The 27,724-nt window shown below is 40.7% G+C and overlaps 1 protein-coding gene across 1 annotated transcript in view; it reads right to left on the reverse strand.

Moving 5' to 3' along the window:
* LOC129701451 (slit homolog 3 protein-like) overlaps positions 1 to 27,724 on the reverse strand; it is a 561,975-nt gene that overhangs the window by 386,868 nt on the left and 147,383 nt on the right. The window lies entirely within an intron of this gene.

Consider the following 27,724-nt stretch of genomic DNA (forward strand, 5'->3'; position numbering starts at 1 on the left):
AATGCATGAGAGACCTCTTCCACCTCTGCAACGGACTGTTGAGGGCACGCCTCCGTTGCCACGCAGGAGAAGTTCAAGAACTTGGATTGTTTTTCTCTGGAGCATCAAAGGCTGAGGAGAGAATTGATGGAAGCATATAAAATTACGAGAGGCCTAGGCAAGATCTTATTTTCCCCAGGGTGGAAGTGACTTAAAGCCTGGAGGGCTTCAAGGACAGAGGAAGACAGTTTAAAGGAGATGGGCAGGACATTTTTTTTTCACAGAGTGGTGTCTGCCTAGAATGGGCTGTTACAAATGATGGTGGATATTGATATGATAGTGGTATTTAAGAGGCTATTACATAAGCACATGGATTTGCAAACGATGGAGGGATATGGATCATGTTTAGGTAGAGCAGATTGGTTTCACCTGGCATCATGTTTGCACAGAGATTGTGGGCCAATGGGCCTGTTGTACTGTTTTCTATTTTCTATGAAAGGACAAAAAATGAATCATAATGTAGTCCAACATCACCATCATTGTAATGAGTATCTGTCTTAACCTGAAAGGTTAACAGATTGAATTACTCACTTACTAAACTATGGAGCATCAGGATTGACATTGATAAGGGGAATGGTCTGCCAACAGTGGGATTAAGATCTGTCGAGGGCAAAAACGAATGGTAACATTCAGGTATCCGTCATCAGTTTGTGAACAAGATTCATCCATCTAATTCAAAAATGAATAAAGCTAGGCAGAATCAATCACATTGTTTTTTGCTTCACTGTTGTGTGTACTTTCAGGAGTCCTGCACGCACAAGCTGAAAGCAGCCTATATTGATTGGTTCCACCAAGATGCAGCACAGAACGCCACAGGAGATCCTTTTTCCCTGTGGCTATCAAACTGTACAACTCGTCCCCCTTCTGTCATGGGGTAGACTAACCCCCCCATCTTTGCACATACCCAAACCAGGACTTTCCACTTGTCACGTGAATTAATTTCATGCTTCATGTATCTTGTTGTGTTTTATGACTGTTGGCAGACCAATTTCCCTCCAGGGATAAATAAAGTACTATCGTCTCATATCGTATTCAATCACCTCGAACCATAGCTGCAAGTGATTGTGCAGTTCAGAAGAATGAGGAGATAGATGAGAGAACAACTTTATCAACACAGCCATTGGGAACTTGTGAAAGGCCGTAATAATAGGGTTGGGAGCTATAAGAAAAGGCCTGGAGACACAAGAAACTGCAAATGCTGGAATATAGAGCAAAACACAAAGTGCTAGAGCCACTCAGCAAATCAGACCGTGGAGGGAATGGCTAGGCAAGTTTTTGGGTTCCCACCCGAAACGTCGCCTGTCCATTCCCTCCACAGATGCTGCCTGACCCATTGAGTTCCTCCGGCAGACGGTTGTTCTGATCTGAAACATCAACTCAGTTTTTCTTCCCACAGGTGAGTAGTTCCAGGATTTTCTGTTTTGTTTAAGATTTCCGGCCTCTGCAGTTTTGTTGATGATCAACAGGAGGAACTGCCAGGGAGATCAATTTACTCAGGACATGGTCTCAATACTGAAAGAAATCTAATGACCTCACAGATATGATCTGGGTCACTGAACATATCAACCCTGCCCCATCTAGTGGCAACTGCACCATTTGCTTTTCACATTGCTTCTTATAACACAGCCCCACCACTGATTTAACAATCATCACCACTACTCTACACCACTATCCACCATCCTCACGTTTGAGATCAATTGCAGGTAGACAATTAGGAGGACATTGGACAGCAGTAAATGTAGTTTCTTTATTTCCCTTATCCTTCATCAAGTAAGTGGAGAAAGCTCTCTCACAACACTGATATTGGCTTTGTAGTTTGATGGAGACTTTATGAAGCCAGGTGTTGAGTCTCACACTGTAAAATTAGATCACCGCCAATATGTTGTAGATTGCCCAGGATTCTTTCCATATGAAGGCAATACCCAAAGTATTGATGACATGGTCTGAAGAAATGTTTCAACCCAAAACATCACCCATTCCTTCTCTCCAGAGACGCTGCCTGTCCTGCTGAGTTACTCCAACATTTTGTGTCTATTGTTGGATTAAACCAGCAGCTGCAGTTCCTTCATACGCATTGATGATATGGGTATGTACTTTGGTATTAAAAGTGTTTGCCTTTGTGTTAATGGAACTTGTCACACTTGCATGGTTGGGTGTCACAGAGAAAACATGCCACTTAACATTACAATTCCAGTTTTTTGCAAGGTCTGATCAGCCATGATCGCATTCAATGACGGTGCTGGCTCGAATGGCCTACTTCTGCACATACTGTCTATTGGATGCCTGCAAACTTCTTTAGCCTGCTGCTATCTACTGCAATACGACATATACATTACTTGTTGATCCCCCTCCATCAACAGAAATCCTCGGTCAAGCCATAAAGAGGGAGTGAACTACCAGCTGCAAGAGGTGGCCTATACTAGCCTCCCACACCTGTGGTGATGTGAAGATTAACAAACTCAGAGTCTATCTGATTTTCACTACAGCAAACAAAATAGATCAGGGCTGTGGTCAGCAAGTGGTTGGTCTCATTGACCTTTTTGAAAGTCTAGCCTCTGGCTATATTGTTGCTCTTGTTCATACGTGTGGAAATGCAAGTATTGCACCTGGAATACTTTCTGGTCAAAGGCTATTTTCGCAGTATCCATATATATAAAAAAGGCTTGGCTTCAGACACTCCTGCTTTTAGTTGTGCTGGCCGTCCAGTATTAAAGTATTCATATTACATTTTTTTTTAATGTAGCAGCCAGTACCTCAGTTGGCAGGAAAATAATCTATTAGTCTGGGAGCTCCAAAGTGCAGCCCCACAGAGTACTGTAAGGTCTGCTTCAAGTCAATCTGCAATAAACCTGCAAGTCATTAAGGATTCTTTTAAATAGTACAGATGCAGGTTTTTGTCTGCAGTTCAGACCTAATTTCCTGTGCATTGGGTGTATATACATATACAGCCCAATTTAACAGGCAAAGTGGTAAAATTAGCATTGTACTGTGAATGGCATTACAGCCAAATATTCCATGTGTTTCAAGTGTACAGGCAGCAATCTTACTTATTGTATGAGAGTGCACATTATCATGCAAATCTTGAACCCGATTTAAACTATGCACCGATTAAGACCCATAAGATTTAGATGTATACCACAGGCAGACAGGCCCTTCGGTTAAAGTTGTGCATGCTGCACAGGTCAGCAATTTGTGCTGGTCCCAGTTTTCTGCATTTGACCCATATTCCTCTGAACCCTTCCCATCCATATATATGTCCAAATGTCTTTTGCAGGTCACAATTATATCCACTTCCATAGATTTCTCTGGCCCCTCATTCCAGATTTGGACTACCCTGTGAGTGAAATAGTTCTCCAAGGTCCCTTTTAACTCTCAACATAAACTTATTCCTTCTGGTTTTATAATACTCTACCCGTCAACACCCCTCATAATTTTCTAAACTTCAATATGATAATTCCTCAGCCTCGCACGCTCCAAAGATAAAAGTTCCAACCCATCTAGCTTCTCTCTAGAACTCAAGCCCACAAATCCAGGTAAAATCTACATGAATCTCATCTGCAGCTTAATGACATGCTTTCTATACCAGGGTGACCAGAACTGCACACAGTACTCCAAGTGTGTTCACATCTTGAAGTCCCAATTCTTGTACTCAATATCTTCCCGATGAGGGAAAGCGAGTCAAATGCTTTCTTCGCCACCCGGTCCACCTGACTCGCCAATTTGAGGGAACCATGTACCTGTATTCCTGGAGCTCTCAGTTCTACAACATTCTTCAGGCTCTACCATTTACTGTACAAGCCCTCTCCTGGTTTTAAGTAACGAAGTACAACATTTCACAATTGTCAGAGTGAAATTTCAGTTGCCATTTCTTCCACTTCAAATAACTTCAAAAAACATTAACTATCTGAAAGAATTCTCACCATTATGATTTCAGAATTTGAGAGTAAGATTAATAAAAGCTCTGTCACTGGGCCAAAATGCTCCCTAAAACAAAAACTTACCCCTAGGCTGTTCAAAGTAACAACTGTGGAATTGTTGGTAATTCAGTGGCACTCCAAGTTTATGGGGCTTTAGAGGTTAAATCCAGGACCAATTTTTGAGATGGATTTACGAGGGAGTTAGATAGAGCTCTAGGGGCTAATGGAGTCAAGGGATATGGGGAGAAGGCAGGTATGGGTTATTGATTGGGGACGATCAGCCATGATCACAATGAATGGCCTCCTCCTGCAGCTATTTTCTAGGTTCTATGTTTCTATGACCCTGGCTGAGAGTCCAGGGTGCATAGTTTGAACGGTAAGACTGAGATGAGGATGGTCAACCTTGGAATTCTCTACCAATGGGGATTATGTAGGGAAATGTTGCTGATGTAGAAGATTAGACATGATTAGCCATGGCTGAGGGAGGCCAAGTCATTGGGTAATTTAAAAGTGTAGATTGACATGTTCTTGATAATAAGAGCGCCAAACATTATAGGGAAAAGGCAGGAGAATGTAGTTGAGAGGGAAAAATCAATCAGCCACGATCGAATAGTGGAGCATATTTGGGCTGAACAGTCTGATTTTTCTTCTATGTCTTATGGTCATGATGACCAGGACAGGTTCAAAGGGCTATGTAGCCTACACAAACTCCTATTTCCTTATTTCTCATAGAATTATTGTCATATAGCAGGGAAACAGGCTTTCTGGACCATTAAATGGGTGCTAACTATTAAGCATTCATTTACATTATTTCTATAAACCTCCTTTGTTATTTAGTCAACTTTCATAACAAAACTTTTTGATTCTGTTTTGAATATTTGCTACCCTTCTCAGCACCAATATCGTTTTTACAATGTTGCATCCATAAGAGTAGGCAATATGCTCCTATAGCCGAAAAACATCTAATATGAATCCTTGCTTTCACATGCAAGGACACAATCTGATAACGTTTTGATGAGGGGTCTTTGATCCGAAACATTACCTCTTTTTCTCTTTCCATAGATGCAGCCTAACCTGCTGAATACGTCCAGCATTTTCTGTATCTATTTTAGATTTTCATCACCTGCATTTTTTTTTGATTTTCAAACACAGTCTTATTTGCTTTTATCTCCCTAGAATAATATATGCAATTTACACTGTTGAACACACTTCTGCAATGTTGGAAACAATGTTATTATATAGAAAAGTATGAATAGATTTATATTTTATGCATTTAAATATATTTATATTTTGGCACGTTATACTGTAGGTTCTGAACCATCCTAGGTTCTATGCATTAATCTTTATGGCTCGATGCCAGGTCAATCTCCTGTATTAAATTGCATTGATTGAATCCAAGCCCATCTGGTTTCACCTACTGAATTGCATGGCTAGAAGACATGTTGTCCTGAAGTTTTCACATTATAATGCAACATCATTTAGTTCTGCAAATACACTTCATGTGTGAAAGCCAGTATCCGGGTTCCATATATTGAACTATATAGGCAGAAAGTAAATGATTCCGGGTTATATGCATTCAGAGGACTAAATGGGTGGCAACTAGAGCACTTCTTTAAGTTCCCTGCTTTACACTGTAAGGTTGTAAGCTCAACCCATCTTACTTCCCGTCATCAAACTGTGTAGTAGGTGAAAGCTAAAGCATCCTATAGGTTTCTGAAGTAAGCTACAGCCAGACTATTATTGGTCCCCTCCATCGATCTGTACTTTTGAGACTAGCTCATTGTGAGTTCTGCAACAGTAAAACCTGCCAGGGTTGGTGTTTTTGTAGTGATTGAGGTAAATAAGGGAGGTGCTGTTCACGGAACACCCCAGCAACACAAACCCAATTACCAATGTAGCCCCCTGATTCAAAAGCAACTTGTGAACATTAGCCCCAAATAAAGTCAACATCACCCCATCTCCAGCTCCACCCTCTGCTAAACTTTAAGATGTTACCATCCTTTTGTGACTTTAGACTGCTGAGTGAAACAAATAACAATTATTGGTGGCTCAGTGGCACAGCTAGTAGAGCTGCTGCCTCACAGCGCCAGAGACCCAGGTTCGATTCCGATCTCAGGTGCTGTCAGCGTGGAGTTTGTATATTCTCCCTGTGACCTTGTGGGTTTCTTCCAGGTGTTCCAGATTCCTCGCACTTCAAAGACATCTGTGCTTGTAGGTTAATTTGACTGTAAATTGCCTCCAGTCTGTAGGGAGTGGATGTAAATGTGGAATAGAATAGAACTGCTGTGAACGGGCGATTAATGGTCCAAGTGGAATCGGTGGGCCGAAAGGCCTGTTTCCAAGCTATAAATTTTCAATCAATCTATCAAAATTAGAGGTGTGCACCATTTGCTTCTTGGGTAGAAATCGAGCTTCTCTCCCAGTTTACCAAGTACTCATTTGAACAATGTAGACCACCCTGCCCAATTGACTGGGTGGATTGCAAAGTATATAGGCAACTGGTTAGCAGATCATTATCAAAGAAGCAAAAGATTGAAGGATGGTTAAAATGACATGCAGTCAATAATTTGAGGTGGAATTATATAATTTTGGTTTAGTTGACCAGAATTATGTGCACATAACTCACCCGGCCTCAAGTCACGCACCTGTCTCTCAGATGTTTAATTTCTCATTAGCGCAAGTATAGACTAGTGAGAAACCCACAAGGAGTTCATACAGTAAAATGCTCAGTTAGTTTGTAAAACTGGAAAGGTCTGGGAGGTCAGAAAAGCCATTTCTCCCTGGGGCCAGATGAGTAGTTAACAGAATGGCACTAAAAGATGCTATTAAGCACTGCCACCTACTTAAGTGAACACCTGTCAAAATTTAGCTTCCATTTATTTGCCAGAGCACAAACCGAGTTGACGATTTTTCAAGCATCCGGTAAACTAGCCTCAGGTGCATGTGAAGTAATCATCATCTGTGCATTCCCCAGGCTACTTGCACAGAGAGGCAAAACATTTGGAGTAGAAAAATCCACACGTCTTTGAATTTCCACTTGTTACAGAAGCTTTTCCAGGTCAAAATCAACCATCCAACCGATCGCCACAACTTTTCAATGACATTTTCCTCCCACTGGTGGAAATCCAGAAGACCTTTACCAAGTTGGAAAGGGTACGGAGAAGATTTACGAGGGTGTTGCCAGGACTATAGGGTCTGAGCTATAGGGAGAGTTTTATTAAACTGGGATTCTTTCCCTTGGAACGCAGGAGGATGAGAAGTGATCATCTAGACATGTATAAAATCATGAGAGAAATAAATTGGGTAGAGGCACAGAGTCTCTTCCTCAGAGTAGGTGAATTAAAGATCAGAGGACACAAGTTTAAGGTGAAGGGGAAAATATTTAATAGGAATCCAAGGGGTAACCTTTTCACACAAAGGGTGGTAGGTGAATGGAACAAGCAGCCAGAGGAGGTTGTTGAGGCAGGGACTGTCCCAACTTTAAGAAACAGTTAGACAAGTACATGGATAGGACGGGTTTGGAGGGATATTGACCAAATGCGGGCAGGTGGGACTAATCTCGCTGGGACATGTTGGCCGGTGTGGGCAAGTTGGGCTGAAGGATCTGTTTCTGAGCTGGATCACTCTATGACTCTCTATTTTTCACTCAAAAGACATAGACAATTCCTCTGTGGAGCTCCCAATTTGGCATTAGTAAGTAAGTGTGCCTAGGTTGAGTAAGGATTCTAGGAAAAGAAGGGTAACGTATTACATTGATGATCTGTCCCACCACTTATGTTGTTCCATGTGGTTGTCAGATATACTTTTAGAAATGAAAGTCAATCGTCCCTAACATATGTATTCCATTTGTGGAAAAATCATTATTGAGTGATTGCCTATTCATTTACTGAATCATTTACTGATTTTCTTTTATATTTTGTGTGTAGAGGAATGACAGCCAGAGAGTGGCTGATATGCTACATAACGATCATATTTCATGTAGAATAGCAGTAAAATTAGTTCCTCATGATTTTGACAACCAGGATGCTTTCAAGGTTTGGAGACACAAGGAACCGCAGATGCCAGTTTACAAAAAAAGACACAAAGAACACAAAAAAATGTGTTTTTTGCTCTAAATGTTTCCTGTGTTTTGCTACCTAATCTATCACATGCCACCTATCAACCGTTCAATCTGGATGGTCTACTATGGCATGAGGATGAGATTAATCTGACTCACTCTCCCAAACTTCCACCCATCTCTCAAAATTCAATGTACTGCCTCATATGTCTCTGTATTGCCCTCACAGTGAACTGTACTGACCAGGTGCCCTGTCCCTATTTTCTCTGCACAACCACTATGTCACTTTAAACTGTGGCTGTGTGCCCTCAAATCATCTCCGTCTGCATGTATTAATGCCATGTCACTCTATACTGCCCCATACCTCTCTATACCTCCCCAAATATATTTTCCTCAATATTTCTTCAGTACTGTCTGCGTCCCTCTCTACCATCTCCACATCCTTCCATCCCTCTCCTTCTGCCACCCCATGCCACGATTTCCATCTCACTGTTCTCCCTCTAATTTCTCTCTGCCTTCTATAATCAATCAGTGTCCCTCTGTAACCATCCTTACTCTTCCTCATGTCCATTTATATCTATCTCATGGTTCTGAATATCTATCTATATTACTAAAACTCTGTTCTTGACCGGTTTTGGCGATCTGTGCTGCGATTTCCGAGAGAACGCCACCATTTACGGCCGTCTTTTTTGGCCACCTCGCTCAGAGCCCCCCTCCGCCGCATTTGCGCTGAAGATTTTTCCCGTCGATGAAATATGACAGAGATATTAATGATTTTACAAAATTCTCCATTCTCTCTGCTGCCCCCGCTGGCAGCAGGGGGGGAGGGACTATAAAACCAGGAAGTGGTGTGCCTCAATCAGTCTCTGCAAGTGGTGTGCCTCAATCAGTCTCTGCAAGTGGTGTGCCTCAATCAGAACCCCCCTCTCCTCCACACACCCCTACCCCCTTCCCTCCACCCTCCCTCCCTGCTCCCCACCTCTCCCCCCGCCCCTCATCTCACCCCCCTCTCAGCACTCCCCCCCCTCCTCGCCTCCCCCCCTCCTCCTCCCCCTCTCTTCTCCCTCTCCTCCCCCCCCCCTCCCCCCCCTCTCCCCCCTCTCCTCCTCCCCCCTCCCCCCCCTCCCCCCCCCTCCTCCCTCCCCTCCCTCCCTCCCCTCCCCTCCCTCTCCTCCTCCTCCTCCCCCCCCTCTCCTCCCCCCCGTCTCCTCTCTCCCTCTCTCCTCCCCTCTTCCCTCTCCCCCTCTCCTCCTCCCCTCCTCTTCTTCCCCCTCTCCTCTTCCCCCCTCTCCTCTTCCCCCTCTCCCTCTCCCTCTTCCCCCTCTATTTCTCCCCCTCCTCCCATCCATCCCCTCCCCTCCCACACAATCCCTACCCCTCCCTCTACCCTCCCTCCCCGCTCTCACCCCCACATCTCACCCCCCTTTCAGCTCCTCCTCCCCTCCTGCCCCTCTCCCCCCCTCCCCTCCTCTCTCTCTCCCCTCCATTAGCGTGAGTGCGGGGGGGGGGGGGGGGGGGGTAGTTAGTGTGTGACCCCTGCATACCACCCCCCCCCCCCCCCCCCCCACACAACCGCACGCTGGGGGAACAGACCCAACGGGTCTGCACTTGGTCTAGTCTCCCACTAAACGTGCCTCTATTCCATATACATGGCCCTCTGCACTGCGGCTGTACTTCTCTTATATCTCTCTGCAACATACAAAGTCTCTCTTGACATCTTGCTATTCTACCCTACATCCCTCTATACTTCCTCCAAGTCCCTCCACATCTCCCCTCATACCTTCTACATATTCGTCTATTCCTCCCCCTATACTTCTACCACATACCTCCACTCCGGCACTGCTTCACTCTATACCTTCCTCTGTACTGCCCCCACATACTTTATACCAACCAATGCCTCGCTATCTTCTGCCCTGACTCCTTCTGTATCTCCCACTATCCAGTCCCCACATCCCACTGGCCCTCCCTCAACACCCTCTCCAGTTCCTTCCCTACATCCTGTAATATCATCCCCTCTTCTGTTCCTAATCACCAGATCCAGCACCATGATCCACATTCCCACACTCTCTCTCTCCGTAAAGAAATCCTCCATAAGTTCTTCATTTGATGTCATGGTGGCTATATTACATATTCCCATTCTTTTGTTCTGGTATCATTTGGAAGATAAATTCTCCACATGAAGTCCTTCATGATTTTAAAGCCTTCATTCATATTTCCTTTGGAAGTCTGGTTTCCAGAGAACAAAGTCCCACTGTAAACAGCATGACAATCTATCTTCTTGCATATTCGCACACAAGGTGATAGATTCTGCATCCAGCTTCAATGTGTGTATTTATCCTCATCTTAGAGTGTTTATCCACATTCTACATTGCGGCTAATCTTGTACTTCCAGGTTTCTTTCCTGCATAATTCCCATGTTCTGCATGGAGTGTTCATTTTTGTTTGTTTTGATTTAAACATGAACATCAGCCATATTATATAGAGACATGAAATAATGCATATGCTGGAAATTGGAACACAAAGAAAAACTGCTGGAAGAACTCAACTGGTCAGACGGCATCTGTGAGGCAGAGGTATGGTCGACGCTTTGGGACCAGGACTTTGCAGGAAGCTGGCTCCACAGATGCGTCCTGACACACTGAGTTCCGCCAAGTTTGTTTTTAGAGCCATATTTTCATCATTGCATAAAACGAACAACATTGTAAGGTTCATAGTTACCCAGAGCTTTATTCTGAAAACTTAGGATGAATGGGGTGTACTTTCAATGTTGATTCTATCTTGTGACGTTAAAATAGCCAAATCTTTGTGACTGCCATTCAGCTGCACAGACTGGCCTCTGAATATAATTCAGGGTTGTTGTTTAAATTAGCCAGGCACAATGTCGACTTTATTCAATAATGATTCGGAAATTAAAGCCGGCTGCCGATTTGCCAGTACTTGTTTTACACGAGTGCTCCAAATTTAAATCACCACAATTATGCTTTGACTTGCCTTGCCTTTTTACTTCCACTTTCTGATTTTTTTCAATTTTTTAATAAGCTTTCACTTATTTTCTCTGAACTAGCCCAGGTTTTCAGGGGTCCTTAGTTTCCCTCCAGTCTCTCCCAATTGACACCAAATGGAGAAACAAGAAGGTTCAGTTCTCAATTTTGCAGTTTAAAATATTAATGACCCTTAATGTTCAGAAATACATGGCAAAAACAAGAATTTGATAATGTCTCGCAACCTTTATGAAGGAAAGTTAATCAATAATGATATTTGTTCATTAACCCCTTACATCCTCTCATTAGAAAAAAAAAATATGAATACATATAGCAGATTTGAGTCTGCTATATTTGTCTAAAGTCTTCTGTAGCCCAACCAGATTTAAATTACCAATTTCTCCCATTAATCCTCCCACCCCTCCCCTTCCCAGTCTCGTTTACAGCTATATCCCTGCCACTGAAGTCCTCTCCTTATTATTTCACTCTTCTCCTATTCTTACACCTATTTGTGTCTATTGTATCTTTAGCCTTTGTCCACCAATCAAAGCCCACTCACCCTTATCCACCCAGCTTTCTCCCCCAACTACAATCAGCTTGAAGTAGGGTCCTGACCTGAAATGTTGCCTATCCATGTCCTTCAGCCATGCTGTCTGACCCACTGAGTTACTCCAGCACTTTTCAGATTAAAATCAATCACAAAAGCACTATTACACAGATTCTAGAATAGAGAAAAAATGGATCCCCCAAAATCTGGGCTAAATCAGAGAAAATAAGCAAAAAAAAAGAAAAATCTGAAAAATGTAAAAAAACTTAGGCAAGCCAAAGCATAATTGTGGTAATTTAACATCAGCCATCTTCATGGCTTCTCTGTGAAGCTATGAAATTTAGACCAATTTAGTACTTTTAGCAAACTGTCAACTTGCCTTGAGTCGAGCCTGGCCAATCTCATTCAGTCTGGGGAACCCAGCAGGAAGAGGAGACTACTATGCCATGAGCCTGAGTTTGATTGGGATTGGTATTGGGATTGGATTATTATTGTCACATTAATCGAGATACAGCGAAAAACATTGTTTGCAAGCTAACCAGTCAAATCATACTATAGAGCCACAAGGAACTGCGAATGCTGGCTTACAAAGAAAGACACAAAGTGCTGGAGTAACTCAGTGGGTCGGGCACCATCTCTGGGGAACATAGATCGGTGATGTTTCGGGTTGTGACCGACGAAATGCCCAGACCCGAAACATCACCTATCCATATTCTTCAGAGATGCTGCCTGATCCGCTGAGTCACTACAGCACTTTGTTCCTTTCAAATTATACTATACATGAGTACAACTGAGCCATGCACAAGTACAACAGACAAAGAGGTAGTGCAGAATTATAGTGATACAGTGTTATAGAGATACAGTTACAGAGAAGGTGCATAAAAAATATAAGGGCTGCAATGAGGTAGATTGAGAGATCAGGAATACACCCTTGGTTTACAAGAGGACTGTTCAGTATTGGAAACTACTTCCCAAAGCCAGTTCTAGGGGATTTTGCCTTAATATTTTTACTGTCAAATCCCATCTTTTAAATAACTAATGCTGTTATTGAAGCCAAATGGAGCAGTGGTCTCAGGATGAATCCATTTGGAATTCTTTAACCCAGACGTACTCAGTTACTTAGAATGTTCGAGAATGAGATTAATAGATTTCTGAGCACCAAATAAGAGATATGAAGACTGGGTAAGGAAGTAATGAAAGTATAAGATCAGCCATTGTGCCGGATGGAAGAACAAGGGCCTTGCTCCTGCTCCTCATTTTTACATTTTTGCAATATCTGTTATAAGCTGCTAACACCCACCCATCCACATGTGAATGAGCAGGAAGGTTGGGGGAAGTGCATATCAGGAAGCAGATTTGCTCCCTTCTGTCTTATATTTCTGCCAAAAGCTGAATGTTACTCTTGCTCCCCTATTCCAGATGCCCATCTTTTCTCCCCAATCTCTGTTTAACATCATCAGTACAAATACGCACAATACATACATTTGTACAGATGTTATAAGAGCAAAAAGTAATTCAGGTTTGTAAACCCCGCAGCACATGTGGAGTTAACGGGAATTGCATACAACTGTGTCATCTCCTTCAATTACTTACTGAGGCTAAAATGCATAGCACAACAGCAAAGCATTTACACAGTTAAAAAGGCCAATGTTTTTCCACAGACCAACACAGAGGGGATTACTGAGGCTTAATGCATTTAATTGAATTCTAATCTACGCCTTCTCCAGCATGAAGGTAACTGCAATACTGATAAATATCACTGCCTTCAGTAAAGAATAGCAGTCAGACCGAAACGATGAAAAGATAGCAATGGTTCACTGTGCCAGTCCCAGTTAGATGCATTACATTTTTGATAAATCAAGATAACATGAAGCAGCATATATTTGAGTGTGTCCATCACACACAGAGATACATTAAAAATCAAAGTACAAATTTTCAAGATTTTGAAACGACAAAAGGGTTTTCCTGCCTGGTTTTAGACTTTATTCCTTTGCTCCATAATTTAACTGCAGGCAGAGTAAAGCAAAGCACAAAAGCATAGAAATACAGAGCAACTTTAAGGGGAGATGCTGAGCAAATGTTAACACAGTGAGGTAAACCATTTTACTTGTGTGTGGCACCATAGCACTGAAAAAGACATCAACTCTTATGGCACGTCCTCTTCCCAAATCTTTTTTTTCTCTCCATCACCATTATAACCCCTTTGGCAATTGTGCATTTTATGTTTAAGTAATAAAACATTAGCAGATGTTGGAAATCTGAAATATGATCTATATTTCTCTCTCCACAGATGCTGCTTAATCTCCTGAGTGTTTTTAGCATTTCATTTTGTTCACAGTTTAAAGGCACTTTATGAAATAAGTATCGAGTAAATGCTAGATAAGAAATGTCAGCAAAATCCAGCATCATTTCACACACGATTGTGCTATACCAACTGATGTGCCTACTGGAAAGTCTTTCCTCTGGCCTTTTCAATCCTCATATTAAATATTTGCCATCTGGAAATAGCCACCCTTTAAAATAAATTACTGCAACTGCACACTCAATTTATATGTCATCCATATCAAATCATATATTTGTGTAAACACGGGTTCTTCGTACTCGTGTATTCTTGGTTCCATAAACTATGCACACACAATTTCTCTGCCATCCAAACAAACTAGAAAGCACTTCAAATCAGACTAGATTGAATTATGATTTGGTCACTGTTCTAGCTTCAATACTTGCCCATGTATTGACATTCTTGCTCCCTTCCAACATCAACTGCATCACAATATTTGTCATTGGAAATAATACCGATCAAATATCCGTAGATTGAGATTTCGTCCAATGTTACAAGGCAGCTGGGTCTCCAAAAGTAGGAGAAAATCAGAATCAAACGGTCCAAAATAGTGAAGAATGGGACATCTGCAAGGTACTCCAATGAAAATCTCACATCACTCAAATCTCAAACTAACCAAAGAACCTGATAGAAAGATTTTCCAAAGTGATGTTATGATTTAGTGAGCAAATGAATCAGCTTCCTTGTGGAGTTAGACACATAAAGCTGGAGTAACCCAGCGGGTCAGGCAGCATCTCTGGAGAAATGGAATAGATAATGTTTTGGGTCGAGACCCTTCTTCAGACTGAGAGTTGGGGGAGAGAAATGAGAGAAATTAATGAATTTCTCCTAAGTATCGTCTACATCTCTCGTTTCCCTTTCCACAGACTCTCAGTCCGAAGAAGGGTCTCGACCCGAAACGTCACCTATTCCTTTTCTCCAGAGATGCTGCCTGACCCGCTGAATTACTCCAGCATTATGTATCTGTCTTTAGTTTCAACTAGCATCTACACTACGTTTGGAGTTAGTTGGTAACAGATGAGCCAGAGGAGGGGTGACACTACTTCAGACCCAGGGTTCCTGCTGCCTATTACTGACCAATATTGGAAGATATCGATGCATATGACCTTCTGTAGCCAACCAGCGCAATGCTGCCTGAACTTGTATGTGGCAGTTCCTAGGCATGCGACTGGTATTTAGGAAATCAAAGGCAATGCAAGACAGGCGAAGTCTGAAGAAAATTAAGAAGAAATGCTTACAAAAAGACATGTGTCACCAGATCACACCAGAACACACCGTGAAGTAAAATTCTACTGATGGAGGTCAATGGGTCTCGCACTTAATCACAACAGAACGTTAACATTCGCTTTACACCACTGAGGGGAAAGGAAAACTTTAATGTCAGTAAATAACTTTCTCCATGGGAACTGAGCACTTCTTGTTAGGGTAAACATTTGTTTTTCATTCCTATTGATGTTTCACAGCAGGGTTACCACATCACTCTATTACACCAGCAGAATTATTCTTTGTGAATTAGACATTCTCTATTTTAAGGCATATTTTAAAAAGTAGTAATACAACACTCAAACAGTGGTCACAAAAAAAGAGAATGCTCAACAACTCTTGTGCTCTCCCATTCATGGGTACACACATGGACATACATCATTTGGATAAAGTGCCCACCAGAAGAACAAAGGATTGAGCAATAGCTCAGGCGTCAAATACTAGTTACACAAAAAATGGAAAACTCAGCGGGTGCAGCAATCTATGGACGAAGGAAATGTAACGTTTGAAAGGATTTCCTTCGCTCCATAGGTGCTTGTTTAGAAAATTCTCCCAGCAGCTTCTTAAACACACAAAATGTAACATGAAAGGGAGGGTCTGTTTAGAAAACCCAGCGCATACCACAATAAAGTAACAAGTCTGTGAAAATTGAAGACGACCGTGAATACCATTTATTGTGGGACAGTAGCGCAGCTGGTAGAGCCACTGCCTCACAGCACCAGAAACCCGGTTCAATCCTGGCCTTGTGTGTGTGTCTGGATTTGCATGTTCTCCACAAAGGGGTTTCCACCGAGCACACCGGTTTCCCATCACATCCAAAAGTCGTATGGGTTTGCAGGTTAATTAGCCACTGTGATTGCCCTTATTGTGAAAGTAGAATATTAATGAGTCTGAAGTAGTGTCTCGACCCAAAACGTCACCCATTCATTCTCTCCAGAGATGCTGCCTGTCCAGCTAGCTACGTTACTCCAGCTTTTTGTGTCTATCTTTGGTTTAAACCAGCATTTGCAGTTCCTTCATACATGGATCTAGTGTGAATGGTTAACCGATGATCAGCGTGAATCTGGTGAGCAGAAGGGCTTGTTACCATGCTGTATCGTTAAACTAAATCTAAAGTCCCTGGGGTGAAATTAATCCTCTAAAGGGGACAGTAATCGTGGCTCATCATACATCCAAGGCCAAGACACTCCTCCATGATTATACCCAAAGAGGAATTTCACCCTCTGCTTCATTTTCTAGAGGAAAATAATTCACTGTAAATTTAGTAATATGGTATCATCACATTGTTCTATGACAGCCTCTATCAGGAAACAATTTCACCGGATCATATTCTTTACCAACTGGACATTACGAGGTTCAAACTGAAGAAGGGTCTCGGCCCCAAATGTCACCTATTCCTTTTCTCCAGAGATGCTGTCTGACCTGCTGAGTTACTCCAACTTTTTGTGTCTATGTTCAGTTCCAAGATATATTTTAATGGAATCATCAAATAAGAACTAGGAGGGATAGTAATAATGGACAGAAAAACCTTTATACCCCTCATTCAACAGGAAAAGCTCTGAACCTTGTCAGCTTCATATTATACTTCTTCCCTCCTAATATTGTTTTTGGAGCTTGTGGTGATGCCAGACTGCTAAATTACAAAGACATTAAGAGGACTCGAGGAATTGGGACAAGATTTTACCTGAAAGATCAATGGAAAGTACTACCTGATCACCAATTGATTAATGGCAAATTTTAATTTTAAATAAAGCGTGGGAGAGAATATTTTAAAACTTGCGTGCTCTTCCTAATAGAGTAAATTGAATGAAATATTTAATAGTAACTTTAGGACAATGGACTCATGCTAGAAGCTAGATACCAAAACTGATGAAGTAAAAATATATATCAGATCTGTCTGTATTTTGGGTGGCAACAGCAACTGGAATTTACGTGTAAATGAATTTATCGTTTGTGAAACTTTTTGGACACTCCAAAATATGAGAAGTGTGTACTTTAGAAATATATTTCTCTACTGTTTCATTCATAATGGTCCAAATATAGGGGCAAGGTATTTTCTGCCCCCTTAAAATACCAAACTATTTCATTAAAATACGTTTGATTCCCATCTGTGAAATGAAATACATCAGCTTCGTGTTTTTACGGGCTGTATTTTTTAACACATTATAAACTGCTGAAGCATGCACGTATGAGTACCCAGTCGAGTGAACTGGGAGAATTAGTTCCCCGTGCAGCTGTAAAACTTCTATAAATTCACAATTTTGCTTTTGAACTGAAATGAGTTTACAATCGTCCACATTGAATTTGGTAACCACCAGGTCTCACTCAAGTGAGAAAACTCATTTTGTGGATGATAAAATAAAAGCTTTAAAGTTTAAGTTATGGGCCAAAAGAAGCCATTTTTAAGGATGAGTTGCCCTCCGAGCTCTTACTTTGTACTGAGCAGATTCGATAGGAGAACAATGGACTGGAAGTGTAATTAAGGTACCATGCATGACAGTGGAGACTACAGATCTATTTTATGTTCAAGCTTTATTAACCATTAGGAGTGCCAGTGGAATGACGAAACTCCAAAGTGGCTGCTTTTCCTTTGGAGATAAACGGAAAAGAGAACAAAAGCAAAAATGGAAAAAAAAAATCACTGATGCGTTGAATTCCTGATTATTCACAATTTGATGTCAGTTTGAACTCTGTGCCATGGTAGGGCTTCTAAACAACTCTGAGCAACACCATGTTTTTACACATGCACTCCACATTGCGGATCCCCCATGAATGGTCTTCAAAAACTTCTTAAGAATTGGAAAATCAATAAGTTGCAGATGCCGGACATCAGAAATAAAAGTAAAAATTGCTAAGAGCATTCAGCAGGTCAGGCAGCACCTGTAGAACAATAAACAATGATAATAATTTCAAAATGAGGAACCTTCATCACATCTGGGTGAGGAAGTAAATTATCATGAAGGAAGGGTCTTCGGCCTGAAACATTAATTCTGATTCCCTTAGCTCCCAGAAAGTACCAACATAAGATAAAGAAGGCAAATGGTATGCTTGTTGTCATCGGTCGGGGCATTGAGTATAAAATACAGGAAGTCATGTTGCAGCTTAATAGGACTTTTGTTATTAAGAGTATATTTTGCATGCCAAAGGGAAGAGACAGTAAAAGTATAAATATAAACATGAAGCTTGTAACTTTATATTGTGACAAAAGTCTAAATACCAGGTAGACCTCAATAGAGACAAAACTAAACCAACTGCACTGAAGTTCCACCAGTGAACATCGTAGCCTGTGCTGAATTTGTTAATGTTTATGAGCCCTTGAATGGAGAACTTAGATGGGTTTCAGTCACCCTGAAATGGGAAAAGAGAATGGACCAGGGTCTTTTTTGTTGTTGTTTTTTTTTGTTTATTTTATTAGAAGTTAATACAATACAAAACAGTACAGTGGAACCTAATTTTAGGTGCCAACTATGTAATACCGTAATCCATTCTATGTACAACCTCTAGTTTTATGTTATGAGAAGGAAGTAAGCAAGACAAGAAAAAGAAAACAATAGAAAGAGGAAAAAGTGGAAAAATAGATGGTAGAGAGTAGAAAAACGTGAAGTGTGTATATAAAAAATAAAAAATAAAAAGAAAAAGTGGAAAGTAGAAATAGAAGAGAAGGCCCCTTAAAAAGAGAATTTTTCAAATCTGTATTCGGAGATGTAGATCTATCCGCGTCATGAGCTGAAATCAGCAATCTTTACGGTACCTCTGCATCACATGATTCCAAAAAGTCGATGAAAGGAGACCAACTCCTTAAGAATTGGTCATATTTATCTATTAGTCGGAGTCTCATTTCTTCAAGGCGTGCTATGTCCATCATATTCCTAATCCACATTTTAACAGTTGGTATGGTTGTATTTTTCCAAAATTTAAGTATCAATTTCTTTCCAATTATTAACCCATAATTAAAAAAAACATTTTGGTCTTTATTTAAATTGGTATCTTCTCCTATTATTCCGGACCAGGGTCTTATATTCCTCAAAGTGAAGCAGCAAACAATATGAGAAATAAGCTTTATAGAAGATAGGGTCAAATGGGATGCATCTTCCTCATCATTATTGTCACTTGGTCGTGGTTTGCAGGTTTTAACCAGGTCCTCCATGTGTTCTCTCAAGTGATCGCGAACAATTATATGTTAGGTTTCATATGCAAAGAAATTCAGAAGTATTATCCATTGTATCCTTGCCAATGTTTATCCTGCACTCAATACAGCAAACAAAAACATTATTCATGAACAGATTGTTTGCTGGAGCCTGCTGTGTACAACAAGAGAGTGATATGGGCCAAATGCAAGCAAATGAGACTAGCTCAGAATGCCAACTTGGTTGGCATGGGCAATTTGGGCCAAAGGCCTTGTTTCCATGTTGTGTAGCTTTATGATTCTATGACTCGATAACAAACAAGAACACAAGAAAATCAGAACAGGAGTGGGCCACCAGCCCTTCAAGTTTGATATTTGCTGGCCTCAATTCTGCTGGAAACACTAATTAACTTGAAATTGGCCCCATGAAGTGCCTTGTAATCCTTTTGCTAAATAAAGATGGCATATAATTTTGGTAAATTGGTGGAGAGATAGATTCTAGTGGTAACCAAAAAATGATTTATTAGCATTAGCAGATAACAACCAAAACCAAAACCAAAAAAAATGTCACTGCCTTTTTAAGTAACGTGGTGAATATAGAACCTAGAACAGTATTGTACAGGAACAGGCTCTTCAGTCCACAATGTTTGTGCTGAACATGACGACAAGTAAAACTAATCTCTTCTGCCTGCTTGTGAACCATATCCCTCCATTCCCTGCATATCCACATGCCTGTCTAAAAGAGTCTTAACCATAACTATCACATCTGATTCCACCACTATTCCAAGCACTTTTACTCTCTCACTTTAAAGCTATGAACTCTAATCTTTGTAATTTCCACCTGTGGAAAAAAAACCTGATTTACCACCTTCTTTACACCTTAATAATCTTATTTATTTCCATCAGCTTTCCCCTCAACCTGTGACACTCCAGAGAAAACAATCTAAGTTTGTCCAACCTTTCCTCGCTCCAGCGCTCCAGAGGGCAATTGACAACACCCAGAGGATTGTCGGCTGCCCTCTCCTTACCTTGGAGGACTTACACACAGTTCCCGCTGCATCAAAAAATCCCAGAGTATCATAAAGGACATTTCCCACCCCGGACACTCCCTGTTTGAACTGTTGCCGTCAGGCAGATGGTACAGATCTACAAGGACAAGGACGAACAGACTAAAAAACAGTTTTTACCCCACTGCTATAAAAGCACTAAATGTAGCCGCCAAGGAACGCAGAGGCGATACATACTAAGGGACTGTGGTACACTGTGAAATCGACAGAAGGATGGAGGGTTGGGTGTTTATGCGTGCTATTTTCGTGATATTTATTTTAGTTGTTTATCTTTTAATATTTTATCTTGTATGTATCGTTAGCTTTTAGAAATGTTTGAATGGTGCACTGACTGGCTGACATTTTTAAATTTTGTTGTACATGGTTCATGTTACAATGACAATAAAGAAACTATTCTATTCTATTCTATTCTTATAGCTAATACCCACTGAACCAGGCAGAATTCTAGTAAAAACCTGTAAACTCTCCAAAGCCTCCAAATACGTCTGTAATGAGACAACCAGAACTGTACAGAATCCTCCAATTGCAGCCTAATCAAAGTTTTTATAAAGCTGCATCATGATATCGCGAGTTTTACACTCAATGCCTAGACTGTTAAAGGCAAGCATATCACATGCCTTCTTTACCACTTTATCTACTTATGCTGTCACCTTCAGGGCGTGAGGTAATATTGCTTGGGTTTATGGAGTGGGCCAAGTGGAGAGTGCAAGTTATAGAGAAATGTATTGCCCAAAATAAAGAACTAATTCCCATTTAATCACACGAGGTGTGTTTATTTCTAATAATGACTTGCACAAACCCGAATGACATATTTTAACCAAAGCAACTGCTAGCTCATACGTTTGTCAATGCATCAATCAAAACTGCCACTCCACCCAATTACAGGTCAACATTAAAGATGAACAAATCCTCTCTCCAGAAATGATGCTGTGGTTATGCTGTGCTGAGAGCGTGCAACACCTAACATGCAGGGTGACTACATGCTCGCCATAACAAAAAGGCAGCAGACCATCCATATACAGCACAGAATGGTACTGGGTAGAAATCCTGGGACCATAGAGACTGGATCAGGAATTAGTCCTCAAATACTATTTCTGGATCAGTAACTGCAGCAGTGCGAGTGAATGAAAGGTTATTTGGCTGATTGGAATTGTGTGCTTATCTGAAGTCAACCATATGTAGGGCTTGTAGCTCTTAAAGCCGCAATAGGCTTAGAAGCATTGGTCCATTATCCAAGCTTCTATAATCCAAACAATTAGATGATATTAAACACATGACTGGGGTAGGATTAAAAGGTTAGATGCCATCAGTGAGACTGTATTAGCAGGTGCTTTATTGAAAACATCGACAACAGTGACAGGATCTCAGAGGGGATAGGAGGGAAATCACTAATGGAAGGATAAGCAATTCATTCAATACTGACATTATCAGTATACTTTGCAAATACATCTGTATATTGCTCTGTTGCAAAGTTACAGCCTCTTTGTCAATAAATTGTTTGAATTCATTCATCCATGCAGTCAAATTGAATTGATATTATTTTCATATCCAGGCAGGACAATGTGTAACTGTGGAATGCTGGGATCACAGTAACAAGCAAAAAGTGCAGTGGTGTGAATTCTGCTTAATTTTAATGTCAGGAAGAAGTAGGCAAATGCCTGAAAGTTTAACTGCAAGAGTGCATGGAGCCTGTGTGTACATTCGTCAAGTTACTTCTTCCCCTGTTATCTGTGCTGAGAAAGTGGTGACTTGTGCTGAAATTGAAGTTACTGGGATAGATTCATCGTCCAAAACCTATCACGGTGATTACTCCACTAGTGGAAACGGAGTTAGCTCCTTCTATAGGCTATCCAACATCAAACCACAATGATACAGTTTGTCGATACCTTACCCAATTTCCACAGAAGTATTCCAATCTTTGTAGATTAGTGATCGTGTTTCCAATTCACAGATGCCAGTTACGATCATGTGTCCTCTAACTCCCAGACATGATGATGGAAACTGGACTTTCCGAATTTAGGTGCAGTGTATCTTTTAACTAAGACATCTCACCAATTAAAAGATGGAATTTTATCAATGAGTTAAAAGCTGAAGGGGCTATTTCTGTGGGCTGCACAGCAGTATGTTTCCATGGCCCTGCCTTTATTACCATATCATTAACCTGTCCTACTGCCTTTAAATATCCCTGTGTTCCTCCCACTATTTCATAACACTCCACAACATCTTGCCTTGTTACACCTCAACAAATGCAACACCTTTTCTGAATTAAACTCCATTTGTCATATTTCTGTCCAACTTTCTACACAATCTGCATTTTTTCAGAGTTTAAAACCTTCTTAGTGTCACCATATGATTCTTCATGACACTTTTTGAAAGATCAATGGAATTGAGGACTGAGGAACCTGTCCTATTTTCTTGTTTTCTTTTAAAGTTTTACAGTAAACAAGCTGCTATAGTCTGCCATGTTGGCATTTATTGATGTTCGCATTTATTTCTATGCAATTGTATTTCATAACACTCCCTATAAATGAAATTAGACCTCCTTTAGGCTTTGACAAGCCTTATCTGTGTCTTTTACCCAGAATATGGTAATCAAGAGCAAGAGGACATAGTTTAAGGTGAGAAGGGATATATTTAATAGGAAGTTAGGGGGTACCTTTTCCCTCAGAACGACTTGGTAGAGTAAGTAGTTGAGGCAAGTACTCTAACAACATAAACAAAACACTTAGACAAGTATATGTTTAGGAAAGGTTTAGAGGAATATGAGCAAATGGGACTAGCTTAGATGGGGTATCTTTGTCATGGACGAATTGGGCTGAAGGGCCTGTTTCCATGCTGTATGACTTTGGGTATTTTGGAAAAACAAAACTGATCGAATGGTACATATCCCTGTGCTAAACGTAACTTACATGTAACATTTCAGATTTCAAGGTTGTTTCATCACTGAAATATTGGCGTGACACAATATTTCTGTCTTATTCTATATCAAACATTATTTATCTTGCATTTTATAATATATATTTTATTATATATGGATTGTTCTGATATAGACAGGAAGAAAATGCGAGTTATCCAAATTTGGTATTGATAGGCAGGACGATGTCCTCATCATGAGTCCCTAATTAAGATCTGCTTGTTAATAACTCACTTGCCAACACGCCACTCAAAGTTAACCCCCTTTAGACTTGTTCATTTCGGATTAGCCCATGCAAAAGCACGCAATCACTTGGATAGAATTTGTGAAGTGAAGTAACTAATTGTGGACCAGTTGATTTAAGTTATAGTTGACAATACTTTATTAGTTAAAGTTAAGGGAAGAGACTAATAAGATATCATAATAATTTCAGATTCTGATAATGTTGAAGTGTTTGAATGTTACATACACAAAATATTAAGATACCCAGTATCAGACTGTCAAGAGGAACATGATCACAGACTACATTTTATTAAAAATGAAAAATGTTCAGTATTTAACATTTTAATTTATAAGCATGCAACAAGTATTCATCCTGCCTATGGACACATCCATATTCAAATATTACTTTTGAATCATAAATCCAATAGACATAGACAATAGGTGCAGGAGTAGGCCATTCACCCCTTCGAGCCGAATGAGCAACTTAATTGACTGATTGAAAGTTACAGCATGGAATCACTCCATTCAGACCACCAAGCCGATGCCGACTATCATTCACCCATTCACACTAGTTATGTGAAATCTCACTTTCACGTCACTACCTTTTATAAAGACCAATTAACCTACAAACCCATGCTGTGGGAAACCAATGTACCCAGAGGAAACCCATGCAGTCACAGGGAGAATGTGCAAACTCCACACAGACAGCACCTGGGGCCAGGATCAAATCCAGGGCTCTGATGCTGTGAGGCAGCACTGTGCTACATTGAGTGAGAAACAAATGCAGAGAGAGGGTGAAATGTGTAGCCTGCTTCTGTTTCGGTGACAAGATGTATGATAGGGCTACGTCTCTGATGAAACAGGCAATGCTGCAAGGGGTTGGATGAGGCTAAATGCAAAGGGTCGCATCAAGGGAAAGATGCACTATTTATACCAACAGGACTATTCCATGTCTCAGGATACGTGCATAGTGAACCTCACCTAATTAAATGTACGTTTTGACCATCTCATCCACAAAAGGTATGGTCAGGCTGTTACTCATGGCAGCTCATTTAATGTAACCTACATTCCAGGTGAATTAAGTGATTGATGTTGCCCAATTTCACTTTCCCTTTGAAGTAAATGGGTGGGGTGTAAAAACAGACAACCAATCTGACCCTATCAGTTTCACAGTAGGCTGGGTAGGTTAAAATTAATCACACATTTGACATGTGGTAGAGGTTGACCTTAAAAAAAAAATCAAAGATAATCAAACTAATCTTGATTTATTGAGACAATGATGGTTCACAGCAGAATTCTTCATTAGCTTGATGACTTAGAGAATTGCTGAATATACCAAAAGTAACGGTTACAGCTAAGGGTGCTTTAATTGGTCTCAGCAGGCCATTAGCTATCGTTCTTGATTGTTATTCAGTGCCCCTTGTTGAAAGGTGGAATAATCAGGCTTGGAAGAGGATCAGATATGGTGCAATTGTGGTGGCATCTACTGTCAAATAGCCAGTGTTAGTTTCTTGTGTAGTTACAGTTGAAGCAGTGTTACTTATGAATCAATAACTAAACTTTGGAGTAGATATTCAATTGCTCTGTAGATGGGCAATAAAAATAAGACTGCACCCATTCAGTCTGGTGCCGCCTTCATTAATATCCATATTTATATCTCACGCAATGATTCCTGGGCTTAAGTCTTATCAATGGTACTATAGTGCACATTCATTTCAGGAGTTCATGCTGATTCCAGAATATAAGAAATGTAAGCAGAAGTAGACTTACAGTCCTCGAGCATACCCTGTCACATGGCGGATATGATTGGTCTCAGTTCCACTTTTCTGCTTGATTGCCTTCATCCTTGACTCATTGGAAGGAGGTCGATGGGCCAGGGATCAGCTCTGAATTCTGTAGGCAGGTCGATGTCCTCATCACAAGCAGAGCCAATCTTAACCTTAACCAGAGCACCTAGGGGAGACTACGGGGTAACAGCTCTTTTAACCACCCTGAATTAGTTTTCTATCTACCCCATTAGTTTTCCTTAATTGCTTAAACCTCAGTCAAACCATCTCTAAGATTTCCAAATTACCAAGAAAACAATTATAATCTGTGTAATCCTTCCTCATAAATTAATTACTGGAGCTCAGTCATGGGTCCGATGATTTTATGCCATATCTTTCTAAGGTGAAATCCCCGGACGTTTGCATTCTACTCCAGCACCCAACACCGACCACTTCAACCCCCTCCAACCACAAAGATTCTTCCACCCACCCTTCATGCTCTCACACCATCAGAACCAAGTCTCTTCTCAGTATTCTCAACATAATTTCCATTACTCAAACGGGTGTAATTAAACCTCACAATAGATTGAAACTGAGAGTTTGGGGGATGCATACTCTCTGTAATCAGTTTGTCATATTTGATCTATAACCACTTGGAAGAGAGCAGCCAGCATGACACTGCTGTGAAACAATGAGTTCAATGTAAGAGGACAATCCAAACCTCTCAACCCTAACTGTCCCAGTATGATCTTGTTACAAATTAAACATATTATCTTGTGGTCAGGAGAAAATTAAATTTACTGAGTAAACTTACAGTAATGGAACGTTTTCCAGAGCAGAGTCCATTGTTCTTCTCCACTGAAACCTACTCATGGCAGCAAAGGTTACAATAGAATGGCTTCTAAAGTGGTCCAACAGATGTTACTGCAAAACTATTATGGTAAAAAATGTCCTCAGGGAATTTGCCTTTTTCTATATGGTTTAACGTAGGTTCAATGGCCCCTCTTCAGTTATACAGGGCAGCAGACATTTACTCTGCATGAGGCAAGCAGCTGATAGAAAAGATTTTCCTGATGGCTGAGCAGTAGTTTTGTATGCAGCCTGCTTGATGGAGGTATTATTTCTGCACAACTTAATGCTTTTACATAAAATGCACGTAATGGAGCACATCATCCCAAGCACCGTTATGAGTATTAATTTTGATTGATTTCTGCAAAGACCTGGTCTGGTTTATCATTTTCTGCTCAGTATATGTATATAGCCCTCTATAAATCTTCAACAGGATCTTATGTTTTAAATGACGCAGGTGGAAGCCAGTTGAACCATTGGGACAAATCCAGCTACCAGAACAGAAATCCGATTGACCCCATTCTCTCTCTCGGCCTATTTCTTTGCACCTTATCCTCTCTCACACTTGCCAGTCGCCTCCTATTTGATCCTTTATGCCATTAACCTACATTGTGGGGCAAGTTACAGTAGAGAATTAACATACAAGCACGTCTTTTTGTTAATGGAAGAAAACTGGATCACTAAGAGGAATCACACACAGTCAGATTTTTAAGATATTTTAAGAAATGATCTGATCTGTGGTGCAAATTTAAATATTGTAGCGTTCATTGCTAGTTTTATGTTCTTCTTGAATGTTAAACACAAAATTGTCTAAATTTTATGAAAAAATTCTTATTATTTACTGCCTTCTGAGTAATATGAGATGATATTGGTGATCAAGTATTTTTCTGTCACTAATTTACCATAATTGGGTAAAGATTAGAGTGAGCTGTGCTGGCTCACGTACAGTAAATTATAAAGAAGAATGTGTCCGTTTATGTTATCTCGGCCTCAACAATCGATAAACATGAATAAATGGTACATGGAGAAAGCACAAACACTCATTGCCAAGCGTACTACATCACTTAATAATAATAATAATAACTTTATTTATAGAGCACTTTAAAAACAACCACTGTTGCCACAAAGTGCTGTACATGACTAATCATGGACAAAAAAATTATTACATGACAATAAAAACACTAGAAGAGAAAGTAAAAACAATAAAATTAAAAAACATTAAAAGCACTAAAACAGGAGCAAAGTCTCAAGCAGGGTCAAAAGCCAAGGAATATAAATGTGTTTTAATACTGGTTTTGAAGATGGACAGTGAGGGAGCCTGTCTGATGTGCAACGGCAGGGTGTTCCATAGCGCCGGAGCAGCAACAGAGAAGGCTCTATCCCCTCTGAGCTTCCGCTTAGACCTCGATACCTCCAGGAGCAGCTGATCAGCGTATGGATGAAGCAGCTCAGAGAGGTAAGGCGCGGCGAGCCCATTCACTTGATACGTTGGCCTTCAGATCGAGGAATATTCAATCATGGAGCATGAAATGAAAGACTTAACACTTCCCAGTGTCTGCTCTCTGCCAGGAGCTTCACTAGAAGTGCGGTTAAAAAAATCTCAGCAGGTGAAGATCAAGATAAGTATAATTGTTA

This window comes from Leucoraja erinacea, chromosome 11, assembly GCF_028641065.1.
Source record: "Leucoraja erinacea ecotype New England chromosome 11, Leri_hhj_1, whole genome shotgun sequence".
In the NCBI taxonomy this organism is placed as follows: Eukaryota; Metazoa; Chordata; class Chondrichthyes; order Rajiformes; family Rajidae; genus Leucoraja; species Leucoraja erinaceus.